Here is an 18,329-nt window from a genome sequence, read left to right as displayed (position 1 = left end):
AAAGAAAATTAGCTACTCATAATTGAACTAGGGGTAAAATGGAAATTTATTAAAATATGTAGAAAATACAATATGGAAAAGGAATTACAGAAAATGGAGCTAAAAAATAAATTCAGGGATATCAAATTAGGGGGGAGGCCCATTTTTATAGATACATTGAGTAAATCATGGCCATCAGATTAAAAACAATTTGGACGCTTAGGATTGCACCACGTCATCGGTCAATATTACGCAGTTTGAATAGTGACGCGGTATGAACAGTGAGCGGCTTGAATAGTGATGTGGTTTGGTTGAAAATAATTCCGTGTATATGCATGTACCGTACACATGATTTTTGGTCCACTAACATGCTGACATGTCACCAATCAACATTACATAAGAATTTTAGTCCAATAGGATCATGACACCTCATTAGTTAATGCTATATCATCGGTCAATACCACGTCATCATTCCGTATATGTGAACAGTGTCGTGAACAATAACATAGACAATATCGTACATGTGAATAGTACCGTACATGTGAATAATGACATTTTTCCTTTTATTCTCCTCCTAATGTTTTCGACTGTCCTGAGTTCAAAAATGATGTTCTACATCTTGACTAGAGCCACATTTTGCTTTCTTTGGACAAGGTTATGATGGTAGCTATCTTTGATAATATTTCTCCATAACTATAACAAATAAGCAAAACAATTAATTGGAAGATTCTTTAAAACTGAAGACATTCTCCATGTCAAAATCTTAAAAAACATATTTTACAAAATATTACTTTAGGTCATCTCCAATGTGACACCAAAACTAACACCAAACCACCTTTTACACAATTTTTGGTATAAAATGCTTCTCTGGCGTAACACTAACACTACAACAAAAATGATTTTTTACGGTGGAGCTCTAACAGCATATTATAATTACATGCTATTAAAAATATGTAAAGACGGAAGGTATTAAAATATTCACCGTTAAAAGATTCAACAATATAATAAGATGGCATATTTTTAAAAAATTACCGTTGATTGCTTAGATAATAAATTTTTAATAGCATAAAAATATCAATCCCCGTAAAAATAGTTTTCAATAACGCATGATATTTGCTGTTAATTAATAATAAAAGATGGCCTTTGACTTATCCTGTTAAATTAGAATCTTACTACAAACAAAATAGGAACACTTTACTAATTTCTCTCTAGTTTGCAAATTTCCCACCTCTTCTAAAACACTCCCGCGTTAATTCTCTATGGAGATTCGGCTGGTATCAAATTCTTCCAAATTTTTTTTATTTTTTCCAATTTTATCTCATATTTTTAGAATACCGATACTTCTAAATGCCCTAGTTTTTCAGATTTTCCCTCTCTTATTTGGAATCGTATACCCTTTTAACCTTAGTATTTCATCCTCTCTGCAATTTGATTTCATCCTCTCTGCAATTTCACAAAGGTTTGGCCTCAATCTTCTTTTTAATTCCTATTATCACCGTTTGTACCATCAGCGACAAGGAAAGGTAAGAACTTTTATTTAATATGTAATTTTCTTTTCATTTGATTTGGAAATCGTTATGTTGGGACATAAGTTTGAATGGTTGTGTTACTGTTATTGTGTTATCTAGTTAATCTAATTTATCTTTCAATTAATTAAATTATAATTTTATTAAAAGATTTGAAAAAAAAGCAAAATTTTTGTTTTAAAATTTCTGGTTCCACGTGCAACAGGAGAGAAATCAAATCCAAGATGCTGGTCTGAGCTTTCGGCTTCAGTTTTCAGACTTCATGGTGAGAATTATTTTAGGTATGCCCTATACTTGATCTTTTTCCCACATAGCATATTGTGAATATGTTTGGCTTATAGAGTGATGTCTTTAGTTCTCTTTTCTTTTTTAGCAACAGTTTTCACATTGAAAATTAATTTTTGCAGAGACAAGCAAAAGACTCCTGCTCCAAACTACAGTCCATATGTACCAATTGGTGTTGATTTATTTGCCTGCTCAAGGAAGATAAATCGCATTGCTCAGCACCTTGAACTTCCCCAAGTGAAAACTAATAAGAAAGTACCGTAACTCCTAATTGTTAACATACAGGTTTGCATTCTTACTGTCCCTTTGATTTTGATATCTTGGTGTGGTCGGGTCTCACACAACTAAAATGGGATTTTTTTCCCATGTTGTCATTTACCATAAATCTAAGCAAATCGTGCATTAACTATACAGTAGGATAAATGACATGGCTAATTTGGATTGTGATTTATCCATTTTGGTAAATAGAAATGCGTTCATTTCCTTGGAAACTATCTAGTTTATGACACTATCAATTGGCTCTCACCCTCATAACTAAATTCATGACAATTAACCTGACTTATCACTGACATTTTATTGGTATTTAGTAGTTATATGAATGAAGGGGTCATGAATTTCATGATTTTTTGTCAAAGAAAATTCAATTTGTTTTATTTACTTACTTTGATAATATGCTGAATCAACTTTAAGGGTGGCCCGCCATGTGTGGCATGTTTGATAGTGATCAAACATTGACAATCAGTCTTTTAATAAAATTAACTTACTGTGAAAAACCGAAAGTGGAGTCTACTGTGACTGCATCTATCACTATTTGGTACCATTGATTGAGGAAATTGAATTTGATTTATAAATTTAGGAAAAAGTTGGAAAGAAAGTGTAATTTTTGCATTAAAATTTTGGTTTTTTTTTCATTTGTTCTTTTATGCTTAATACTAAATGATTTTATTTTTTAGCATGCAAATAACTTGTTTGATTATCTTTATCTTTTAAAAACCTTAGTTGTATAATATATGTATATATGCTTGTTTATGAGCTAGTACTTTTGCCAAATAATGTCATCTAGTCGTGATGTCTTATTTGCAAGTTTGGGTTGAAAAAGAATTTTGATTATTTTTATTCATAACTGTTTGTTAAAAAAAAAGAGTAAGAAAAAGAATTGGTTATGTATAGCAGATTGAGCAATCTAATTCTTTGCTAGACAAATAATTAAAAAAATATGTTTTATATTTAAACAACAGATCAAAGAGGTTACAAGCAAGCACTTGATGTCATGTTGATGGATAAAAAATGGGTGAAGCTTAATAGGTTAGTATTTGAATAACTGCAGTATTTAAATATTTTATGCTAATAGATTTAAAGTTTTATTTTTTTAACTTTTTTTATATGTAGATATACTAAAGAATTTCAAGATGGAGCCCAAAAATTTATCAACTTGGCTAGAAAAAATGCTAGAAATTCTGATAGGATTATGTGTCCATGCATAAAATGTGCCTGTTATTGTCGTCAACATGTAGACACGGTATATGAACATTTAGTGATAAGTGGAATGGATCCCACTTATGATAATTGGGTTTTTCATGGAGAAGCTCCAAACACTTCTAGGCAAGATAAAGATGTGAAGATGACAGACGCTTACGAAATGTATAATGATGCTTATCTTCAAAACTATGGTGTCATGGATAACCCAAATGACTACATTGATGATACCACACCTAGGTTAGAAGAAAATGAGTTTACTGAAAATTGAGAGCAACACAAACAGAGCCTCACACAACGAGTCGAAAAGGCATGGCACGGACACGGGATGAAATGGTTTTATCTACTCAAAACTTGATTGTGGAATATGTGCTATCTTTTTTGATGAGGTTTTTTTCTTATTATCTTCTGTTTTATTGGTAGATAAAAAAGGATCCATCTTCAGGTACTAGAGTAAACGTTTGGCTTAAATCACGTACACGAAAGAATGGACAACCAATTAATGCAGCTGTTGCTGAATCAATGGTACTAATGAATACAATTGCTTGGTTTTTATAACAATAATATGATATGAAATTCCATTAATATAGTCTTAGTATCTTGTAATACATGTTCATTTAGAAAAAGCTTGAAGAAATTTCTGCAATGTCAACTGAAGAGGATCAAACCTCCTTAAAGAATGATGGAATTGCAAAACTAAAAGGTGATGAGCGTCCTGGTTGTGTCAAAGGTATAGGATTTGGTGTAACACCTTCAAAAGTAGCTGCACAAGTCTAAGGCAATCGCAAAGTAAAGAAGCTTGAGAATGATTTGAAAGAACTAAGTGATCGATTTACTGAATTTCAAAATTTTTTCATGTCTAGGAGAAGATTTAGTAAGGTAAGTTATTCACATTAATAATTAATTGTACCATTATATTTACTTTTTTCATATAATATTGTTTTGATTTTTATATTTTAACAGGACCATGTTAACATTGATGACAACTTGGACAATAATCTTGCACCAACTCCCCAGGTTTTATTGGTTTCATATGTTTTATATATAAATTTATGATTTTCCAAAAACAAATTTTTACTTTGTTTTGATATATAATTTTTTGTTTTCTGACAGTCCTTTGAAGATAGCACAACTATTCCAAATACTCCAACTAATGGTGATACTTGTAAACTCTTAAATTGGTTGGGTATTGGGGAAGTGGTTGCAAAAGGAATGATAGCTGCAACAAATCCTGAGGCATTGGTCCACCATGTTCAACTTGGACCAGATTACTACAAAGTATGGGTTGATGAAGTGAATAAGCCATCATTATCTCTGGTTCGAGCAATTCAAGAGTTCTTTAACTTAGGTGATGCAAAAGGGAGCACAATTGGATGGCCTATAAAGTACATCACCTTGGATTAACTCAAGTAAAGGTAATGCTATAATTTAAATTATATTTTACCTATAGAATGTCATATGTATATATATGTAAAAAATAAAAGTTGGGAGTTTATAAACTAGAACATAATATTTTAATTCTCATTGTTGCAGGAATTTGAAGTTCTTGGGTAAGGATTATTTTCGTAATAATGAATGTTTTCATCATAGAGGACTTGATCAAGTTGCTTAATTTAAGTTCATGTTAAGGATACTATTTTTGGTACTCAGTAGTTTCTCTTCAAACAATGGCTATATTTTCCATCTTTTCTTGACAATGAGTTCTTTATATCAGATTGTTCATTACGGATTTTTTTTTCTTTTTTTAATACAATTTTGTTTGGACACCATGTGTACACAACTTTGAATACAATTTTGTTTAGACAACCGTGTGTATGTTTACTTTATTTATTTAGAAAATTCGAATGCATTATTTATATAAATGAAATCAGGAATCTATCGAGTAATTAAATAGTAAGTTAATTTAAATTACAACAGGTTAATTATATGGTAAAATTGATTTTTTCGATAGTAATGAATGTTATATAAATATTCCACAGCAAAATTTTATTATCACCGTTAAAACTTGTTACAATGGCATGTACTAACCATGCTATCACATTTTATCACAGTAGTTTCTTTTTCTCATTAAATGTTGAACTATGTTTAGCGCAAAAAAAAAAAAAAAAAAAGACAAGGAGTAGTATTGGCTGTTGATGAAACAATCCACGGCTGGTTATTATTGCTGTGGATGGTTAAAACAAGATTGGCGCCAAAGATATAACGGGGAGTAATGATGGCTATTGATGAAATTATCAACGGTGGATACCCTTCACTGTGTAATACCTTCTATAGCATAGTTAATAGCGATGGATGTTGGCCGTTAAAACCCATAGCTTTCCACGGCTCATGGATCAACGGCATGCATGTTTTTGCCGTCATTTCCCATTGACAGCATATTTCCCATGCCATGAAAAGCCTATTATGTTGTAGTGTAAAACCAACACCAAAATGGTGTTATGAATAGTATTGCACCAAATATGGTGCAACACTATTCATTTTGTGTTAGGAAAAAAAGTCACAAATATCTTTATTACTTTTTTTTACATAGATGTCCTATTTTATATAATATTTTAAGTTATTATTATTATTTCATTTTTTAATTTTTGAATATTATACTAATATTTTACATAAAAAATATTCAACACAAAAATTAACAAAAAAAATAAAATGCCAATAACATTAATTACTAGATTACATATTACAAAATAAAAAATAAAAAATTAAATTAACACAAATTAAAAAAGCTACTACTACTAGCATAAATTAGAACATTTATTTAATAATATGGGAGATCATTATTAGATCCTCCAATATTATTAAAATATTACCCAATATTATTGGAAGTATTTTGAGATGTTTGGCCTTGATGAGATTTTCTCTGTAAAATCTTAATTTGTTCATTTTGAAAATATTGATTTAGTTAATTAAATGCAAATTTAATAATTTTCTATATTTTTTTTGTTAATCGATATAAAATTACTTATTACTTAATTATCTATATTAATAGTAATATTTATTGTGTTAATTGAATTAATTCTTGAGAATTAAAAGAATAAAAAGAAGAATATTCTTTTTGGTGTAAAATTTGGTGTAAATAGGTTAGAGATGAAATAGTAATTTGGTGTAAAAAAGGTACATTTTTGGTGTTGGTGTTACATCAAAATGGTATTAAGCATTGGAGATGCCCTTAGTAGACCATTGTCCACTCACCCACTAACTTACCACCCACATATATAGCACTATTATTTTATTTTTACAATAATTAGTAGACAATAAGTTCAAGGTCAAAATATTATTCAATAAGTAAAGTATATATCTTTTGAAAAATTAGAATGATTTAATTATAAATTAATTCTTAATACTTAATATAGAAACGTAATAGCAGCAAAGCTGAAAAGGTGCGATGGTGCGAGTAGCATTGTAACAACATCGATGACATGAAAACAAAGAGGTGTAATGGCATGGGAATCAAACAAAGCTAGCCAATAGGTTGGTGGTAGCCAGTAGAGGTCTTTTCTTTGGCAAAAGAATCGATGACGAGCTAGGGATTTGACTTCTGTAGATTATATATATGTTTTTTAATTTTTTTAGAATTTCAAAATATCGTATAAAAAATTGATATTTTAGTTATTTTTAAAATTTAGTAGGGGATTTTCAATATCAAAATAATTTTTTTTTTAAAGTCATGTAAAGACTTCAGTCCCTGCTAGCTCCAAAGTGGCACTGCCACTGCATCAATGTGCCTCCCCACCTAAAAATACCTCATGTTTACTCGCTTGTCACTTTGAAGCCGATTGAAAAGAGCACTAACAAGGCTAAATATATAGAAGACATCTATACTCTTTTTTTTTTCATTTTTCCTCTAATTTTTCATCATTTTCAAGTTGAAGTGGCTTCGTTTCGATAAGTTTTTGATGTAGGATGTTAATTTAGGTTAATTTAGGAATTTAGAATTTTTATTATTCTAAGGCTTTCTATTTTAATTGGAGTCTATTATGGTATGTGATTTAACATTTTATTTCCATTATAATTATGATTTACTTTCTCTTTTTCAATCAACTTAGGGAAAGAGGTTTTCTTTACTATGAATAGAGAGGTCTTGTTATTATTCTCATAGCTTTAGATTCACTTATTCAATAAAACCCCTCCTTTATTACTCCCTCTGGGATTATTTATAAAAAAGTCTCTCTTGTAGAGTCGTTTGAATTAGAGCGTCATCTAATCTCGCTTAACACATTATTAAAAATCTCATTAAGTCGTTTGGATTAGAACAAGATCTAATCATGCTTTGATTAGAGTGCAATATAATCGTGTTGGCTTGTTCCGGTACCTAAATGATATCTAGAGTTCCCTACCCAATTAAGTACCGTCGTTCAGCCGCCTTCACCACCAGCCAACACCACCATCAGACTTCCCAACCACCATCGATCATAACCTAACCAAACCCCACCAATAATCGCTTATATAAACCGCCACAATAGCCACCCAAAACTTATAGCACCACTACTAATGCCACCACCAATTCGGCTACCCCACTGTCGACCACACCCATGATCAAACTGCACTTTGGAAACTTATCAAGTCCCAGCCACCATTGGAAACTCATCAAGTCCCAACCACCATTGAGTCTGATTAACCACTATAATCTCTTTTACGACCCATGCACCACAAGCACCATTTTAAGTTGGTTTTCCGACCAACCAGTTGTGAATTTGGCCAATCCGCATCTACCATCATGTTCCTCAATATCAAATCCTCTAGATCTGAATCTCTTCGATCCTAATAATAGACATTAGCCCTTGGCCACTCTAAATTTAAAGTTCAGCCTTATTTATAGTTTTGCCAGTGGCTTTGAATTTGTGATTGAAATATTCAAAAGGCATAATGCTTTGGAAGATTGATGGAAATTGCAGTCCTAAATATTTTCTTTTATAGTTGGATAAGGTTGATCAGGAATATATGATTAGATTGTTGAGGTACAATTAAGTACAATTTGTAGCCGATTTTCTCTTAATAGGGAGTGCTTTGGAATAGTGGACCAGAGTTCAAAGATTACTCATCGAAGGTCTTTTCAAAATTACTTCATAGACTCGTATGAAGCGAATGTTGAGATTGAGATTTACTCCTCTTAGTTATTATTTGGTACAACAAGGTATGAAATTAGTTTCTGATTATGCTTTTGAGTTTGATAGTTTTATGGATGCAAATATTATTATGAACTTAAAGAGGATACAACTACAAGATTTGTGAAGGGGCTTAGTTTATATATTAAAGACAAGATGCCTATATTCAATATATACAACTTGCAACATGCAATTCCTTTAGCAAAGCAAATTGAATCACAAATTTTATGACAAATCAGAAGAGAAAGAAGCCAAGCATTTAAGCAATTAAGATAACCTCATTCTCAACACTAGTTTGAGATCCCTAGTCTTATCACAAGTTAGCCATCTCATATCATAAATCAGCAGCTTGAAGAGAAAGACATATAAATGAAAGTAGTTTATGCCTCTCCACATGTCAAAGATGTGCCTAATATTGCAGAACAAAAGGTACAATTTATTTCTTGATTTAAAATTTCAATATGATAATTTATGTGAGAATGTGCACGGTATATCCTTGGAGGACAAGATAAACATTAAAGATGACGTTGTTATTGATCTCTCTGGCATTTTTAAAGAAGAAGAACCTACTCTTGATTTGTGCCTTGAACCTAACAAAACATTTAAGGTTGTGCAGCAAAATCAAGTTGAATTAGCTAAAGTGATTGAAATGGTTCTTCCTATTCACATTGAAGGGAAGAAGATTATGCTTGAAGAAGATTTAATTATAAAGGTGAAACTTATTGGAGAGCGCATTGAGCGAAAATTAGGGAAAGGGAAAAGTTACTTGATTATTATTTGTTCTTGGAAGTCTTCATCGCCTCAAAGAATGTACAAGCAAAGGAAGTTGATAAAGTATGAATTCTTCAAAGTTTTAAGAAAGATTGACGAGAAAGACAACAAGTTCGAATTACAAGATGATTTAGTTTTGTACTACAAGTTTCATCCTCCATATTGTATCTAAACTTGAGGATGAGTTTCTTTTAAGAGGGGGAGAATGATGTAGGACATTAATTTAAGTTAATTTAGGATTTTAGAATTTTTATCATTCTAGGGCTTTCTATTTTAATTGGAGTCTATTATGGTATGTGATTTAGTATTTTATTTCCATGGTAATTATTATTTAGTTTTACTTTTTCAGTAAATTTAGGGAAGTAGGTTTTCTCTACTATAAATAGAGAGGTCTTATTATTATTCTCATAACTTTAGATTCACTTATTGAATAAAACCCTTTTTTTTGTCACTTTGTTTGGGATTATTCATAAAAAAATCTCTCTTATAAAGTAGTATGCATTAGAGCGTCATCTAATCTCGCTTTATGCATTATTAAAAATCTCATTGAGTCGTTTGGATTAGAACGAGATCTAATCACGCTTTGATTAGAGTATAACCTAATCACGTTCGCTTGTTCCAATACTAGAACGATATCTAGTGTTCCCTATTAAATCAATTCCACTTCCATTGTCCCACTCCATTAGTTTCCTTCAAAATGTTTATATAAGTTTTTCTTTTTTCAGTCTTAGATTTCTCATTTACTATTAAAATGTATATGGAATTTTACGTTAAAATTATAGTAGCTTAAAATCAGATTTTTTTTTCAAATTTTAAGGAATATGCAAAGTTACATGGCTTTTTACTACATAAGATAATATAAAACTATTTAGACAAATACAATTATTTTGCTCCAATTCTTATTTCACTTTAAGTTTCACACAGTCCTTATAAGAAAATGATAATGATGGTGAATTAAAGGTGGGCATGAAGGTTTTTTTCTAATTAGTAGGCATATGATTTATGCAATTGCTTATGCTTTATAGAAGGGCTTCAATATTCGCAAAAGGCTGTTGGCCTATTTTATTAGTTGCCTATGTGCCACATTATTGAATAGGTCATTATTGGGGTTTAAATAATAAAGTATATAATGAGTTGAAATCCTATTGGTCAAGTGGGAAAAACTAACTGCCTACTTTGGAAAGTGGGGAATAAGTGCTTTATTAAAATTGATCCTCTCTTAAGTGAGTTACTCTAAAGGGGTCAAAAGAGAAATCAATTTTTGCTAACCTTTAATTTCTTACAGTGAAACGTGATCAAGAAAATTGCTATGGATCGAGGCATATATTCTCTCAATTATGATGATGTGAAAATCATGATATTCTATGATCTTAAAGAATGAAGTTTATTCAAATTAGGATTTACCTACTTTATGAGAATTGTAGAACATTCCAAACAATTGGTATCAGAACCTTATTTGAGAATTCATGATTTTCTATTAAGATCTATAATAACCATCTCTTAGTTTTCAATTGTCGTTATTGATATATGTCAATTTGGATCATTACTCTAGATAATAACAATATTTTCATGATGATTATTGCTGAATTATGAGAGTAAAATTTATGATTGAATTCATGCATGTCACATATGAATCACAAATCACCTTACCACTGCACTAACCTCTTTACATCATTTTATCATTAAAATATTAAGACTAATTTCTCATTGGACTAATGATTTATGTTTCGGTGTCCTTGCCAAAATATTAAAGGATTTGGCAAATAAATATTTAAGCCTAAATTCATATTACTTTTGAATTTTTCATGTCTATAATTGTCGAAGATAGATTGTTGTGTTTGTATATTTTGCTGACAATTGTTGATAATAGTCAGCCAAATTTTATTTGGTGAATTAATTATATATGTGCAATTCGAATTTAGTTCTTGAATGGTCTACACATTATTATATTTTTCTTGTTGGCCCCTGAAACTTTAATATATTAAGAATAACTTTTCTGTGAAGGTGCTAAATGTCTCTTAAGGTATTACAAAATCTAAAATTTGCTATAAAAGTTTATAACATTATAGGGATATTTATTATAAGTTAAGGGTTATGAGATACTTTATATGATTATCATATATAATTTGTTAGTCACCAAAGTGGCCAAATTAGAAAGTTTCTTATAAATGTCAAATTAAATTTAGATTCAAGTACTCATAATTATTGTGATGCTTATGATTGAATGATATGACGATTTTCTTGTTTGGGTAAATTGAAAATTCATAGATTATAAAGTATTTAGGAATCGCTCAAAGGTTGATTAATTAATTTTATAATCTATGATTACGATTGTGAGTAAATAGTATGCTTGATTAGATATGTTTAGAATATCCAAAGATAGCAAGCATATCTAGTTAATATGTATTTGATTACTAATTATGTGAAATTAAAATTAAGCATCAATTATGTTTATTATAGTGTATTTTGGTATTACCTAAAGGTGAACTTCAATATGCGCTTAAAATTTATGTGAATTTTATATGAATCTATATTATGTATTTAAGTACAAAGCATTAATGTGTGAGAATTTATGTATATTTATAGCATTTGTGTCATCTGCTCTTCATTTGCAAGCTTCATCTGTTTTTATATTCAATGGCCTTATTTTCTTAGGTTGGCCTGAACAGATCCAATTTTACCTAGTTGTTCTGGATCTTGACTTAGCACTATTAACTGAAAGGCGTTGACTACTATTACTGATGAAAACAAAGCTAAAGAGAGATCTCTCCATAAAGCTTGGGAGAGATCAAACAGACTGAGTTTGATGTTTATACGGATGACGATTGCTAACAATAGGTCTATAATTCCAAGAACTGAAAGTGATGAGGAATATATGGAATTTTTGAAAGAGCATTCTGAATCTAAGTCAGTTGATAAGTCACATGTTGGGGCATTAATGCGTACATTGACCACATGTAAGTTTGATTGTACATGTACCATGCATCAACATGTGACTAAGATGATAGACACAACAGTAAAATTGAGATCCATTAGGATGGAAGTGAGTGAGAGCTTCCTTGTGCTATTCATTATTAACTTCTTTCCTTCTGAGTGTGGTCCATTTCAAATAAACTATAACACCATTAAAGACAAAAACAGTATGAATGATCTCCAGGCCATGCTCATTTAGGAAAGGCAAGACTTAATAAACAAGGAACTCACTTAGTTAACCTTATAGATCATAAAGGAACTGAAAAGAAGTCTGAAAGAAAAAATTACCACAAAGGCAAGAAAGAAATATTAAAGCTGAAAGTGCAACCACCTAAGTCCACAAGAAGGACATTAAGAACGAAAAGTATCATTTCTGTAATAAACATGGATATTTCGTTAAAGATTGCTTGAAGTGTAAAACTTGGTTCGAAAAGAAAAGTCAGTTAAGCGCTTTAATATGTTTCCAATCAAACTTAACTGAAGTTCCTTATAACACATAGTGGATTCATTCTAATTGCACTACTCATGTTTCAAACACGATGCAGGGATTTCTTATGATCTAAACCATAGACCTAAATGAGAAGTTTATTTTCATAGGGAATCGAGTTAAAGCTCCAGTTGAGGGCACAAGGACTTACCGCTTGATTTTAGACCCTAGACATCATTTAATCTATTTCAAACTCTTTATGTTCCTTCTGTTTCTCGCAATTTAATTTCCTTGTCCAAACTTGATTTTGTTGGATATTCTTTTGCATTTACGAATAGGTGTTTTTAGTTTGTTTAGACATAACGATATTATTAGTTTTGACATAACAATATTATTAGTTTTGGAATTCTTTTTGATGATCTATACAAATTAAAGCTTGATAATGTTTTTGCTCAGTCTCTAGTAACCATGCATCATAATGTTGGCACTAAATGTGGTTTAGTGAATGAAAGTCCAGTTTACTTATGGCATAGACATTTCGGTCACATATCTAAAATATGAATAGAAAAATTAGTAAAGAATAAATCTTTTTAGATTTGGATTTTACTAATTTTGATATTTGTGTGGATTTTATTAAGGGAAAATAAACAAAGGAGTCATAAGAATTATTTTATCACCTTTATTAATGATTTTTCACGTTATTGTTATATCTGTTTGTTGCATGAAAAATCTCAATCAGTGGATGCCCTAGAGTTATTTATTAATGACGTTGAAAGACAACTGGATAGAAAGGTGAAAATTTATTAAGTCTGCAAGAGGCAATGAATATTATGAAAGATACATTGAGAATGGAGAATCCCTGTCCATTTGCTAAGTTCTTGAAGGATGTGGCATATGTGCTTAATATATAATGTTAGGTACACCATAATAGAATGGTATAGTAGAAAGGTGTAACCGTACTTTAATAGATATCTTTAGGAGTATGTTAGGTTACTCATCTTTATCCTTATCCCTGTGAATAGAAACATTAACCATCATCGCTTATTTGTTAAATAGGGTTTTTAGTAAGCTAGTTCTAACGACTCATTTTGAACTGTAGACAATAAAGAAGCCCAATTTAAGAAACCTACATGTTTGGGGCTGTCAAGTAGAAGTAAAGATTTATAATTCACGTAAAAAGAAATTAGATTCAAGGACAACTAGTGGATATTTCATTGGTTATTCAGAAAAGTCTAAAAGGTACAAATTTTATAGTCTTAACCATAGTATGAGAATTGTTGAATTTGGAAATGCTAGGTTCATTAAACATGGTGAAATTAGTGGGAGTATGGAACCACGAAAAGAGAAAATTCAAGAAGATAGACTGCAAATTCCTTTGCCTGTGACTTCTTCTAAAGTTGTTTTTCCTATGGTTATTGAACGCATTAATAACTTTCAAGTACAACAAATAGATGACCCAATGCAACATAATGAACTCGTCAATAATAAACTTGTGGTAGTTGAATCACAAGAAATAACATTATGACACTTGTAGATTTTTTTTCATAAAATAGTACCTATTGTGATGATTTTTTAAAATCATAACCAATAATCTCATCCTCGCTCGTGTTATATTTTGTAATGAATAATATTTTTTTAGGACCCATTAATTGGTTACCTAATCAAATGTTTGGCGATAAATAGAAAATTAATCGCAAAAGGGCATGCTTTTTTTAGCGCAAAATATTCCCTCCAAAGTTGATCATTTTTTGACAAAATATCATCTTTTATGACAAAAAGTATGGTAGTGAAATATAATTATAGGTGACATAATTATTTCGCAGCTAAAAGAGGGACATAAAATTAATTAAACCATTTGTGACAAAAAATCTTAGTTTCCAAATCTAGTATGGTTTTGATTAATTTTAAGACCTTATTTTTTTTATCATGGATAATTACTTACTGTGACAAAACTAAAAAATAGTAGTTTAAAATTTTTTCATGAGTAATATTATATTTCATGACCTTTTCTTTTTCAAAGCCACATTATTTAGTATTTGATTCATTTTTTTTCTTGTGACAAACTTTAATACACTGAAAAAAAAAAGAATAATAATCAATAGTTTTCCCAATTGTATAATATTTTGTGACCAACAATGTTTTTTTATGTATTTGATTAAATAGTTGATATTTTATCCTATTAAAGTGTGAAAACATCAATCTAGCTCTGTTTACTGTTAAGAAGATTTAAGGAAAAAAAAGTCATTACCATCTTCTGAACGAAATTTTAGGTGATAAATTTATGATCGTCATTCTAAGTAAGAAGTAAATTGAAGTTTATCCTAAAACATATTGAAGGAAAATTCTCAAATTTTACATAAAAACTTGAACTTGCTTGAATGTTAGCTTCCCTCAAAACTAATAAGTTAAATATCTTTTTTCTTGAAATTAATTACACACATTATTGTTTATTATTTAACTCCATACAAATTTTGTTTAACTAACTATGTTAGATTAATAAAAATTAAAATAATAGCCTTAAAATAATTAACTTGGATTAATAAAAATGATTATAGACTTTTTATTAAACCAATATTAACAAACTTGTAATTGCTTCTTTTTTATTTTTAGAAGAACCCTATAATAGTTAATTACGTTGGATTTATAAATATATAAATATATATATATATACACACACACACACACACACACACACACATATATATGTATATATATATATATATATATATACACATATATATGTATACATATGTATACATATATATGTATACATATGTATATATATATATGTAATTAATGTCATTTTCTCCTACAAATAGGATCGAAGGATGGATGTGCTTTCGTTGGATTTCGATTATTAAAACTCAAAATAAACAATTGCTTGAATTGGGTCGGCTTTATCAAATTTTAGAATATATTACCAGATCTAAATTAAATAAATTTGCTTTGGATCGCGGTTGGTCAATATTTTAATAATTAAAACGGTATGTGGCGTTCGGTTCCCTGGTCAATGCTCGAATCAAAGTCGAGCCTATAGGATCTAGATCTGACTTAGAACAGATCAATAATCCGCATGTCCAGATTTTCCAGCTGATATACCATTTTAATTTTGCTTTACCGAGTAATTATTAGATTCTTTTAACGAGGTTGGTCAAATTTTTAAAGATTCTTTACCAATTATTTATTAAATTCTTTAGCAAACATAGCAACAATCATGCATCTAAAAGGCTTGGGTGCATACACAGTACCAGATCTGGTTCCCAGAAATTGTGCTCTGAGGGAAAGGAGGGAGAAAAGAAGATTTACAACTGAGGATTGAGATCTGGTCTCGTTGCCTCAGAGGAACGTAGCAGTTTTAAAGCAGATCTGATATAGATCAGTCTGCAGAGGATGCATAAAGTTAAATTGCTTTAAAGTAAATTGCTGAAATTAAAGTGCAGAAATTTAAACATGCATGCAAAGCTTTAAATAAAATTACAAATGCTTTAATGCTTTAAAATAAATTGAAAATAAAATGCTTACATTGATTGATTTTTCTTTGTAAAGAAGAAAGGGAAATTAATCTTGAAGGTAAGGAACTATTCTGTGAACAGAAAAATTTCCTTGAACCCTTCGGATTCCTGATTCCCAGAGAGAGAGAGAGAGAAGAAGAAGAAGAAGGAGAGAGAAGAGAGAAAAGCTCTAAACTTAGAAATGAAAAACCTGAGGAGTCTTAGTCTTCCTCTCGGTTTTTATACAAATTAAAATTTTTAAACTGTAGACTGTAGCGGAACTGTAGTATACAGTAATCTTTGGAAGTCGTCACTGTTCACTGTAGCGAAGGTTGAGGAAACAATAACCTTTGGATCGTATCTTTAAATAGTAGGTTCTTTGTATAATTGTTGAAATACTATACGGGTGAAGAGACATGTGCGCTCTCACTTGTGTCCAAAGGACCACCCGAAGAAAATAATACAAAATGGGTATTTACTTTTTTTTTTTTTTGCTGTGCAAATATAAATGTAAAGGTTTAGTATTTTATAGGGGAGAAAATGCCGAAACAGTCATCTTCATTTTCGTCACCAAGGGAAATAAAGGGTTCTTCGTTGCCGGAGGTGCTTGAGGAGGAACTTGCAACAGATGTTTCGGACCTTGTGGCGAGAAGCTGTTGCATAACTTTAAAATACTCATCTTCAGTTTTAGCACTGTCTAAAAGAGATTGGGCTTTGGATTTTTGGGTAATGAATGTTTGTTGGGCTTTGGAGTGTTTAATGGTGGGTTGGAGAAATCCTTTGGCAGAGAGCCAATTTTGGACTAAGGCTTCAGTCAATTTTGACTGTTCATCAAACTTCGACCACCATTTTACTTTAAATGTTCTTTGTAATACAAGTTGGGTTTCTTGGGTGTGATATCTGAGATTCCACATCCATACCTATGGGAGGAAGAAATTTGTACAGAAACAGAGAAAGGGGGGAAACCTTTTCTCAGATTCAGAAGGAGTATAATGGGCTTTGAACAAATTTAAACAATGGATTGCATTTGGTGTTAGGATATCAGGGATTGGGCCAAAATGATTCCACCATTGTTTAAACCAATTTGGAAGGCTTTGAACAGTTATCTTTGAATTAAAGAAAAATAACCATGAATGGGATTTCTTTGGGTTTTGGATAAAAAATGTGTTAAACCAAGCTTGTTGGTAATCCCAGTAAGAGAAAACCAAACAGTGTGGTAAACGCATTTGGAAATTGGAGGGAAAACGTTTTTGATTATAGAGTAAGTCACCCCATTGTTTTGGGCTTAGAACTTTTAAGATGGTGGCCGTGGAATAGGCCGGTTCAGAATGGGTTTCACTGAGAAAGAAATGTTTAAACTTTACAGACTCAGTGGCTTCTAAAATACTTTGATAATAAGGCTGGGGTTTTGTTAAATCCCACGGTTTAAAAAGCCAGCCTTTAGGGAAAAATTTTGAAATTGCTTGGAAAGGATCAGTGTGGTAAAAACCATCTTCCATTGTTAAAATGTTTTGAAAATGTGTTTTATCATACCAATCGGAGGTTTTCTTTGAAGAGGTTGGTTGGGAAAGTACAATCTGAGAAGATAAACTTTCGCCAGATAAAACAACATTTTGACTTTGGGAAGGAGGTTTTGAAATCTCTTTAGAGGATGGGTTATCTTCCTCGGGGATTTGAGAAAGGGCTTTAGATTTTGAAATACCTTGTAAGGCAAGCATAAGCTCGGGGGACTTTGTAATGGATTCCATCCACTCTTTTACTTGTTGTTCAGAGGAGATTGCTTTGTATTGGGTTTCTTGTTCTTCTTCAACCATTTCAATCCAGGATTTAATGGGTATAGCTGAAGAAAGTAATTTTTCTTTAGAGGGAGTAGATTGAGGTTCTTTGGGGGTTTTTGTAGGTTCGGTATCTTTGAGAATAGCTTTACCTTTGTCTCTTTTCTTCGGCGGCATTATCTATTTTGCAAAAATTCTCTGGTTAGAAAATCAGGAATAAAATTTGTATCACCTTTAATGAACTCAATATCAAAATCAAAAACACTTAAAATGGCTTGCCATCGTGCAAAAATTTATTTTGATGCAATGTTTTGAACATATTTTTCTAAAACATGTTTTGCAGCTTTGCAATCGATTCTAAGTAGAAATTTTTGATTTAATAAGTCATGTTGGAATTTTGAAATGCATAAAACAATGGAAAGAATTTCTTTTTTGATGGTTGAATAATTCTTTTGGCATTCATTCCAATGTGCAGAAACATATTGAACTATCTGTTCCTTATCATTATCTTTTTGCTTTAA

This window comes from Citrus sinensis, chromosome 5 (assembly GCF_022201045.2).
Source record: "Citrus sinensis cultivar Valencia sweet orange chromosome 5, DVS_A1.0, whole genome shotgun sequence".
Classification (NCBI taxonomy): domain Eukaryota; kingdom Viridiplantae; phylum Streptophyta; class Magnoliopsida; order Sapindales; family Rutaceae; genus Citrus; species Citrus sinensis.
Note: the sequence above shows the minus strand (reverse complement) of the source record.